General features: G+C 39.1%; 1 protein-coding gene and 1 long non-coding RNA gene across 4 annotated transcripts in view; both read left to right on the top strand.

The window, feature by feature from the left end:
* Window positions 1–4,189, top strand: part of LOC116695585 (uncharacterized) — an 18,282-nt gene extending 14,093 nt beyond the window's left edge. The window contains exon 3 of the long non-coding RNA XR_004333501.1: window positions 4,041–4,189. This is a non-coding gene — a long non-coding RNA (uncharacterized LOC116695585). The remainder of the gene's footprint in view (window positions 1–4,040) is intronic.
* The window catches only part of LOC116695584 (pre-B-cell leukemia transcription factor 1), a 63,917-nt gene that overhangs the window by 31,781 nt on the left and 20,835 nt on the right, over window positions 1–11,301 (top strand). The gene's annotated exons all lie outside the window — the stretch shown is intronic.

Here is an 11,301-nt window from a genome sequence, read left to right as displayed (position 1 = left end):
GGAATCCACAAGCTAGCGTGAAAGCCGTTTTGTGCTCTCAAGACATGTAGCTTGTGATAGTTCAGCAGCCCTCACAGCGAATCCTGTCTGATAAACACAATCATCACACCGGAAATATAAAGAGCTTCTTGATAAAGATGCTTTGTCAAAAAATCGAAAAGAGATAGTTCTGTTCTTTGACACATTAAAGTGCATTAAGAGAACAAATTGCCTTTTTCTGTTCTTTTACAACACTGTCAGATCATATATGTAATCTTTAACAATGCTTTGGACATGTTCCCAACATTGTAAAATTCTTATTGAATACATAACACACATGCAAAAACACACCTCATACATAGTCATGGTGAGGAGTTTGAATTTTGCTTCAGCAGAAATATAAATTTACACCTCTGGAACATGTTTCATGGTTTTATGTCTGGTCCCTTCACTGTGGGATGTTCTCTTATCAGCAAGTGTGATATTATGTGAATATGTGAAGAATTCATGCTGCTTTTGGCAGCTTTTATAATGACAATTCCTGTACTCTTAATTTTGTCATTGTTACCGTTATGCAAGATGAAACTGTCCCTTTTTGAGTGAGAAGGGAATGAGACATATTTACCTAGAAATGGCCTTTCTTGTAATTCATTTCTCTACTGCATTAGTGTACCTCATTTTAGATAATATTGCTCCCATCTGTGCTGAACAATCAGAAAGGAAAGCTTTTCTCCTAGCTGCATTAGATGGCCTTTCATTTTCCTTGGGCCGGAAATCATAATGACAAAATGTTGTACACAAGTCTCTGTAGGGCTCTTCTTTCTATCTCTCGCTTTGGATTTATACTCAAGCAGCTTCCCTGTTCCTGATATATAAAATACCAAATCCTATTATTTCTTTGGCTAAATAACACCGGCCCCAAAGGCCTTGTGTGATGTTTTAATGAGAGCCCTGATTCCCCCATGCTCAACACTGTCTTCTCTTCTGCATTTCCTTAAACTGCCAAGTAAGAGCTCCATTAATAATTCAGCTCATTAAAGTGTGTAATTAATCTGGAGCTGTGTAACAGGGAGAGACTGGGGCGCAGGGAGAAAACTCTCCAGGGGGCACAAGAGAAACATTGGGCTAAGAGAAACAGCACACCCGCTGTGATGGAACCAGTTCCCCTTCACACAACCAGTCCTCCTGCATCATTTATCTGGCAGGAAAAGCTACAGAGAAGTGCCGCCAACACTGCTGCTACACACGAGACATCTTCAGGCAACTCAGCCAATTAACAATGCAGCGCTGGGACTGTGTGTGTGTGTGTGGTGTGGTGTGTGTGTGTGTGTGTGTGTGTGTGTGTGTGTGTGTGTGTGTGTGTGTGTGTGTGTGTGTGTGTGTGTGTGTGTGCGTGTGTGTGTGTGTGTGTGCGTGTGTGGTGTGTGTGTTTTGTGTCCCAGTGAATATGGGGATTCTACTCTGGTGTCTGTTTCTTGGTTTCTTGGAAGGCTGTTTTAGTCATCAGATTTCAATAACTTTTGCTTAATTTCTCATATTCTTATTATTTAACATGTTAAATAATAAAAATACAATATTATGAATTCTTAATAATAATACACTAATATTTTCATAATGCAGAATGCCACCTTTGCTCATATTTGGGCTCACATTTAGATGTCTTATGACACACAGATTAGAGCTGACAGATAAATTGGAAAGGATGATATATTGACGACATTATCTTATCACAAATGTATTTGTATTTGAGTATAATAAGTGACAAGAAATTGCTGTACAGAAATGTTAAAGTTTGAAAAGTGTCTCCATTACGTACAGTTTGCCTTCTAGAGAGCAATGAAACTATAAAATATCCCACTCCTAACATTTCTTGGTCAATTCTTTAATAACCTAATTAAAAATAGATCCTTGCCAAAAATGTTTGTTAATGTTATGTGTTTATGTAATTAAATTAATATTAATTGACAGATTTTAAAACTTCAATCACTTAGCTAAAACATTGTGTTGAGAGTATTCTCTGTTTGTTGCCAGTAATAACACACCTAAACTTTGCACAGTATGATTAGTTGCATAAAGAATTATCAAGAACAACTACACACACATTTATGCTGAATTTGTTTGTTTTTATGTTTTTGGACATTTGTTACACAGCCACCATAAGAGGCTCAGTGGTAGAGCGTTTGTCTGCCAATCGGAAGCTTGGCCCTGGCCCTGCAGTCCCACATCGAAGTGTCCTTGGGCAACACACTGAACCCCGAGTTGCCCCCGATGCTGCACCTTTTGAGTGTAAATGTGTGTGAGTGTTTATCTGATGAGCAGGTGGCAGCTTGTACGGCAGCCTCGGTGGATGAATGCGTGTGATTGGTGAACGGTTCCTGTACTATGTAAAAACGCTTTGAGTAGTTGTTGAGACTAGAAAAGCGCTATATAAGAACAGTCCATAAAATAAATTTGCATGCCACCTAACAGCACAAAGTCCAAACAAGCAGTTGAGGTGAGCCTTGTGCTGTTTGCCTTCAGATGTTTCAGGTAGACCTCAATCAGCATTCACACCCAGCATGACTGCTGCCACTCTCAAGCCCTCAGCTGCTCCAGATGTGGCTTAATTTAGTGTGACTTGGCTAATCATGGTGATTAAGGATTAATTACTGTTAATCACTTTTACATAAACTGGTTGGCAGTAGGAGAGCTCTGCTCTGTGAAAATGCATACAAGTGTGTGTAGTAAAATAGATGGAATGAGACAGAGGTGGAAGCTGCCAGGCTTCACAATCAGATGTTTCTCTGGGTTTACAGAGCTTTTTTTTTACTGAGGGAACCAGTCAAATTAAGTTAAGCTGTAATAATTCTCTGCATCAGTTAATACTTGTCAAATTATATAAGGCCAATTTGTACTGAAGGTATGAGTAGATTTGTTTTAACATTCCTAAGTAATTCATCCTGGACATATTTCTTACTGACAGGAAAAACATTGTCAATATTCAACACAGCAGTTGTCTCCTGGTCAGCCGAGGCTAAAAGGACACTGCTGGGCTCTGTGACTGTCCTGCTACAGGAGATAAGAATGTGAAGGAGCATAGCCACTGCGAGTTCCATTAACACAGACTGACAAGGAAATCACAGGGACATCAGGGGGTCCGGGATGAGGCTGACAACAAAGCCGCTGCACTGTTCTCGTATCCCCACCCACCCCCTGCCCCCTGCAGAAGCTGAGGGTGGCAGTGTGGTCACTTTCCCTCCTTAGCCTGGTTTTACACTTTGACATGTTCGTCTGCTCTCCTGAAGGAATGGCTTTAATAAGGTAGAGCATATCAAGGCGACTGTTAATGACACACTGCCCGAGGCCATGGATGGCCCCAGTCTGGTGCACGCTGCTGGACGCTCAGTATCTCATGTGGGACACACAGGACACTTGTCTGGATGCTATTTAACTGCTACCCATCCTTTATGTGGGCTGTTATTTGAACAATGGAATAAACCCAACCAGGTTTTACTGAGAGATGAACTGGTTTTACTTCAGTATACTTCATTATACATTTGATCACAGATAGAACCTGCAAGTTGACATAACACCACACACACACACCAACACACCACGCACACACACGCCAATAAACACGCCACACCACACAAAACCCCACCACACACACACACACACACACACACACACACACACACACACACACACTTACCCTACCAGTAAGTACATTAAAACTTTGCTGTTGTTGCATGACATGTTCTTTTTTTTTGGCCTACATCATCAGTTTCTATCATCTAATGATGAGGCCAAGCAAGCCTGGTAGCGAAACTGCAGCCAGATGCTCCTCAACTGTGCTCCCCAGCACTCAGCCCGCCCCCCGCTGTTGATAAGATGCCTCTGCATCCTTTAGTTTCAGACCCTCCCACCAGCCTTTGGGCCACGCCTCTTCATTTACATTGACAAGTGTCAAGTCAAAATAAAATTGAAAAGTTGATTCTTAAAATGTCAAACGGAAATTTCCAAATTCAAAAATTATAAAGTGCAAAGACTAAAATGAACTAATTACTTTTTTTCTATTTGAGATTTTAATTTAAAGGTCACATGATAATGTGCTCTTTGAATGCTTTTATATAGACCTTAGTTGTTCCCTAATATCAAATCTGAAGTCTGTTTCCCAAAATTTAGCCTTGGCGCAGAATTACAACCACAAGAGCCAGTCCCACAATGAGCTTTCCTTGACCCTAAATTTCAACGGATGCGTAACGGTTGCGGATCAGCTCCGCTGTGTGACGGCTTCGTGCTCAGGCGTCCGTCAACACCCACCAGGTCTGAATCTGTTGCGGAATGGCTGCGGCCGTGACTGACAGCTGAAGTCACGATGACCAACAAGATCTCGCAAATTCATGTTGAATAGAACCACCACAACAACAACAGATTGTGTCCATCTAGAGGAATAGAGAGGAAACAACTCTGTGCTGTGTTTTTAAGGTGTAGTGCAGGGAAACAAGATCCGCTGTGAGCACGGTCTATTTTATTTTGACAATTAACCGGATGCTTTATTTTGTTTCTGTGCTCGACTTCCTGTCCCGCATCTGCCGTGTGCTAAATTGCTGCGGAGCTCTCTGGCATCCGGCAAAAATAGAAGCTCTGCCCATCAAGGTCGAGGCTGGGGGTGTGGCCTTGACCAACTGCCAATTTGCTCGTTTGAAATCCATGATGTGTCTTTCTCATGAAGTGCAATTTTCATTCCATGGGACCTTTCCATTTAAGCGTTTCTATTTTCCATTTTTGACTTTCATATTTGATGTTTTCCTCAATCAATAAAAGATTTCAAAGATTTCAGTTTAAGCATTTATGTTTCCTTTTTCTTTTTAAACGTAATTATGGAATGATTTTTCCTAGTAGCATAGTATAAATAATAATATTTTTAATTTACTTTCGTTTCCTTTTCTCTTTAGACTTTTAATTTGAATTATGAATAAATATTTCTTCCATATCAAAAAGACAATCAGAAACCAAAAAGACAAATTTCTGTCTTAAATGGAAAATAAACTGCACCAAATTATTTATGATTCCATACATAGAGGGTTGGTTTTGTTGAAGAGAATCCCCATAACCCCATAGTGATACAAAGGAATATGAATGTTCATGGTAGAATATATAGAATACTGTGAAAAAGCCTGTAGGTCAATGCCATGGACACTAGCTATGCGTGGACACTAGCTATGCATAAAACAACCAACCTTCTCCTTTGTATTCCAGATATCCTTGTCTGTAGTCAGAGCAGAGGGCCTGTCACATAGCAGTGTGTCAGAAAAAGTTAAGTCTAGTCAAACTTTTGTTGCTGGTAGTGCATCATACCATGATAACCAATAAAATTGGAAAGACAATTTGACATTGACAGATGATCTTGGTCCAGCAACAGACATGACAGACACAACATGGCAGATTCATCCATATTTTAGTTGGATTGCAACTCTTAGTCTGACTGCATGACATGTATTCAATTGTGAGGTGTTATAAGGGTTACACTGTTTATATCCTTAAAACATCATAAGTCATAAGCATTTATTTTACAAGAAATTGAAAAATTTAATCTGAGAAAGGAAAATCCCTCCTTGGTCAAACTTCTCACAGCTCATAAGCGTGTATTGATTTTAAAGGGTAACTTACCAAAAATGTTGGTTAAGTTTAGTACAATCAAAAATATTGAAACGTAATTTTTTAAAATATTCTTTGCACACTTTAAATGTCATCTAACCCACATTGACTGATGGGTTAGATGAAAGGCTGATGCTGTCACTGTCTGTGTTAACTACATCCTGACCAGAGTTAGATTAGGACAAGTGTATACCATCCGTCTCAAGAAAAAAGGTTTTGGTTAACCAAGTGTCAGACAGATGTACATTTCAATAAGAGGTGAGTGTCCACTGTACCAAAGACTGTGTGTACATTACCAGTGGCCCTTAGGCCTTGGTGGACCTTATTCTAATTACTTTTATTAGTGGTTTCTGCAGATAACCGTATGTGTGTGTGATAAGTATTTCTTAACAAAGACTATGCTGCTTTTTTCTCATCTGAACCGGTGGTTACAAAGCGGATGGGCCATATAGAGGATGAGAAGACAGCACAGCACTTACATGTAAAGGCTGTTAACTCCACTCCCCTTGGTTTTCACCCTCTGAAAAGCAGTGAAAAGCAGAAGGACTTATCGGTTTAATTGACTTTATCTTTATATTAATTTTCCCTTTAGTGCAATAGCTCCTGTTATACCTTTTGAAAAGTCATTTTACAATGGCTTTTGTATAACTTAAAGCAAGTGGCTCTATATATTAGCATATTTTACAATAAAGGCAGATTTCTTCTTAACACTGGTAAGGAGCTCAGCTGCTTTGTAATGATCTTCATTGTCTGTTAACCCCTTTTCCCTTAATATAAATTACATGACTTTGTGTCTACACTTTGAAAGTAAATGGGGTATGATAATGTTATTCTTTACACATCCCATAGCTCTTTTTGTGCATATCTAATAAGTAATGAATACTAGTTTTATTGATGGCAGGAGTGTGAAGACTTGAGTCTTTACAAAGACAAACAGAGGGGACTTAAGGGGAGCAGGATTTAACAGTTTGATGCCTGTCGTCATCCTCCTGGTATATGTTGGTTCTCTTTCCATTCCAGTACACTTGCGACTGTATAATGAATTATGCCGATGTTGAATTAGCATGTAGCTGTCGCTTCGGCGCTGGTGCCTGCCTTGTGACAGGACCACCGTAGCACAGGCTGGTGTCGAGAGAGGGGGCTTCTACTGTGATTTATTAACTGCTAAAGCCACAATGAAGTGTGCCCACTGAAGCACCAATGCAAACAAATAGGACCAGGGCTGTCAATGTAAATTTAAGCAGACAGGCCTGACCAGAAAGGGTTAATAATGCAAAAGCATTTTGCTTTCATCAGATCTAGCTACTGGGCTGTTTTTAAGGATGGACTGATTATTCAAGACAAGATTACATCACTCTGTTTATTAAAAGGTATAACTACATGCTGAATATCAATCTAAACATTTGAGATCAGACATATTTATTTAATCGTATCCAGATTTTATTTAAAAACTCCACAACATTTTACTCAGCAAAGATTCAAAAGAGATATTTTGCTGATTTAAACCCAGCTCTGTGTCATTGCAGTGTGGGCAGTGTGTTTCATTGAACAGTGTTCCCTCACTGCACGGAGATCCCTGTGGAGCACAGCAGCAGAGGTCTGCCGAGATCCAACGGATGAAATGTTTTGTGTCATCTGGCAGTTCCCGACAGACCTCTGCTGCTCTGTGCAGAGGTATCATTGAGGGAAGCCACAGTTCATCTAAACACAATGCCCACACAAAGAGGACACAGAGCTGGTTTAAAATTGGCCAATTATATAATTCCTTTAAATATCTGGTGCATTTTTTAATACACAAGAACCCATAAAAGCAATAATATTCAAGTCAGATAAGTAGTATCAGTAAGCGTCAAAAGTGATCAGTACCAGAGCTGATGATGACAATGAAATTACTATAAGAACTTAATATTATGGGTTGACCAAAAAAGTTGACTACATTATTGATTATGGATTATTATTGAATAATATTTGATAATAATGTGAAGATGGTATTGTACCAGATACTGTTTACATTTTCTAAATATCTTTGGTTTGAGGAATACAATATATCATTAGCGAACTTGGCTGTTGCCTGATTAATGTTAATGTTTTTAAAGAGTGCACTTTCCAGACCGTTTGTGTACGTGCAACCTTCGTCTAGTCTTTTCCTTTGATAAAGATTAACTCTGGTGGCTAAAAGAGCATTACATTTAAACAGTAGTTTGAATTTAAAAAAACATAATAATTTCAAACAGAAAGTTACAGGCCTGTTAGGTACTTGAAAAAAAACAGTAATTGTTTTTTAGCATTATGGTGGTTGCTGCTAATGCTAACAACCTGTTTCTTCTCCTTTCCTTTCTCCTATATACACAGGAAGCATCACTTCTTGTGCACCAGATTTTTTTCTCAGGAAAAACAAACCTGACAGCAAAAGTTTTAATAAGAGTTACTATTGGCTGATATTGCTTGGCAATAGAATAGAACAACTTCACAGGTTCTCACTTTAAAGTCTCGTTCCCTTTGCCTTTCTACTCAAAGTGGTTTTAGAAATGTCAAGCCAGGTGCTGTTGATCTGCCTGGACATGCTGTCACTTGACCGGCATCACATGTCACTTTTGGCTGACTCTCCCTGTGCTGCTACCTGTGATGTAACACTGCAGATCACATTTCAACATCTGGTTGCAGAATGGTGGGCCTCCAAAGGTGTCTGCCAGTTTGAACTAAGGCACCCAATAGTCAGAGGTTTTTTATAGTTGACTGTCCATCTCGCTAACTGTGACAGAACAGCCCAACATCATTAATTAAACATCAGGCTTTCCCCCAATCACCCGGTCGCCACAACAAGCTGCCATGCCAACACTCCCTGTAGACACGCCATTGAAATCTAGAAGGGGATTACATATGGTAATGTTTTTTGACAGCCTGCCATTTGCCTTCGTTAATCTGATAGAATAAGATATCTGGACTGCAGAGCATGGTGTGCTGTAACTCTTTCAGTCTGATATTGTTATGCCATAAAAAACGGAATCATTTTGAAGATCCAAGCAGTGTCCTGGAAGAAATCTTAATCCCCTGACAAGCTTTTGATACGATACCAAATATTGTCACTGACTTAAAAGCTTATTTTTAGAACTGGATCCTGGTTGTATTTGCTGTCAATTTTAAAATTTCTCACATTTATGAACTTCTGTCATGTATGGCAAGATGATGTGACAATTCATTACAAACCTGTGTCCTTACCAAGTGTTAACATTTCTCCAAAGAGGCTAGTTATGATGCTAGCCCCAGGCTGCTAACCCACTTTTAATTTGCCACAGTTCATTCCCCTTCAGAGAGAAGACAGAGTTAATTATCAGTTCTTTTTTCAACTAATACTCACCCCAAACTCAGAGATGCTCTGAAATGATGTATCTCTGTTGCTAGTAGTTCAATTAATATTTTAATACCCACACCAATCTTCATATGAGGCCGTAAGCCAATCTTCTCGAATGACTAATATATGGAAAACATGTGCTTGCTGAAAACAAGCAACGAAGGGGGAAAAGAAGGGGGTTTATGAAAACTGCTTTCCCCCAAATAGGGACGTAAATCATTTTTGAGCATGATATTCCGAGTTTATTATTAAAGACCATAAGCTTTTTCCCTTAAGTTATATACTGTATCTCAGATACACAACCAGACAGTTAAACATCCGCCTCTCCAAAAGCCAATTGCCCTGAATTTTTATTAAATATTAATTTGATTTGTAAAAGGCCAGATATTGTGGGGTTAAATAAATTTAATGTTCTTTCATTCTAGTTTACTTTTCTTGTTTTCTCAGTCAATGACATTTTGTATTTCTGTGTGTACACAGAGCAGTAAAACCACCAACCAGTACACACCCATCCTGACCTAATCCATCCTTGCAGAGATGCTTTTTTGCTGTAAACACATGTAAAGGTTTCCCTCCAACATTACACTAACAATCCGGCTTTTAGTAAATTAATCAGCAACCAAAGCCAATGGAAGAATTACACATTTTAATTATTAACGCAATTATTAACGCAAATAATAAAGTGAATCAATAAAGCCTGGTGCATGCCTCCTTGTAAGAATTGCTTGTCAAAAACAGGAGGGATGAATAAGGCATTGTCTGACAACAAGCAATCTTTGAAAGGCCTCTAAAAGAGAAATGGCGTCCATTAGAGACATTCAGAAAATGTGTGTTCACTGAGGGGGAGGGGGGTCCAAATCACACAGACACACATACACTTAGATAATTGTTTATCCCTGGGAGAACCTTCAATGTTTGTCTGCGGGTGGCTAAGTAAGTTCACCAGTACAATTGGACAGGGAGTACCCAGCAGACCCAAGGCTCAAAAAACATTAGGATGAATCAATTAGCCTGCCATTAGCCAATAAAGTGGCCCTTACTGAGTCGTGTAATTATGACCCACAGCAAAGCCAATTTTATGGAAGCACATTATCCCTCTCTTTTCTTAAATTCATTTTATTTGTTTGAGATTATCCCTCCATGGTTTTGATCATGCGTTTAGGTTAAGGGTGGGATAAATAAATCATCATTTGCTTCCATCACTGCAGACTGCAGGTCTGCAGGTTTTCAACGTAGGAAAACTACCCATCGCATAAAAGAGATTTTTATATTAGGTCTGTCATCATTATAAGGATCAAACTGATTAGTTGCTTAAATTAAAAATGAACCCTGTTGCATCCTTTTTGTGAGATCCACATTAACCCCACTTGGATCAGGTTCCCATCAGATTATATGATAAGAGGCAGCAGGAAGAGCTAATATTATAGGCAGCAGCTACTTAGCTTGTTACCAGCTCAGAGAACACTGTGTAAGTGTGACAATGTGCTGTCAATGAGGGATGACAGTACACAGCCAACATGGGGTAATGCATTGTTCCTTCTTGGGTCCTTCCTGACAGATGCTTTCCCAGACAGCTGGATCAGCAGCAAGAATGAAGCTGGGATGTAGGCTGTGTATGAGGAGAGGATTTGATATGCAGCTGGTTAGCAACGGTACAAATGTGTCAACAAGCAAGGCCTGGGGATCATGTCGGAGTTTGTGTTAATTGCCAGTTTAAAACACGTTTACCTATTTATTTTAAGCATAATGCTCAGCTGTTAAATGTAATCCATTTTTTTTCCATGACCTGCCTTAGTCCATTTTTCAAAAACAAAAAAGTTGCCCTACTAGTGTTTTTTCTCTTTGCCTTCCAAGAGATCTGCTAAGAAATTATCTTGTTTTGCAACAGCCACTCTTATAAGACTGATGTTGGAGGTGCTTCCAGCCAAGTAAAATAAACACTTCATGAACGTTAAGTTGGAATTTGGCAGAAGGGATTCAAAAGGTTTTTTTTGTGGACACAGAGAATTTTTGTTTTCCATTTTCATTTGATAGTCTAGACTTTTTATGAATTCCAGAGGAAATTGGGTGTTCTGTAAAAACATCTGACTAGAGCGTCCTGACATTTTTTTTATCTACCTATATATTCAAGTTGCAGGGTCTGGTGAGTTGTCCAAAGTAATAGGCCAAATTTGAAAGTCAAAATTTTAAAAGAAACATTCTGTGGATCTTCTAAATCTCGTCATTCATGTTCAGTCCAACTTAGAATACTAAATGTAGATTCTTATTGTGCGCCTTTGTCAAAATTGACATTTTCCTTTCGTCTTCTTTACTCCATTTTTTTCCTTTCC

The sequence above is a fragment of the Etheostoma spectabile genome, chromosome 9 (genome assembly GCF_008692095.1).
Source record: "Etheostoma spectabile isolate EspeVRDwgs_2016 chromosome 9, UIUC_Espe_1.0, whole genome shotgun sequence".
Taxonomy (NCBI): domain Eukaryota; kingdom Metazoa; phylum Chordata; class Actinopteri; order Perciformes; family Percidae; genus Etheostoma; species Etheostoma spectabile.
Note: the sequence above shows the minus strand (reverse complement) of the source record. Positions and strands in the feature narration are given on the sequence as shown.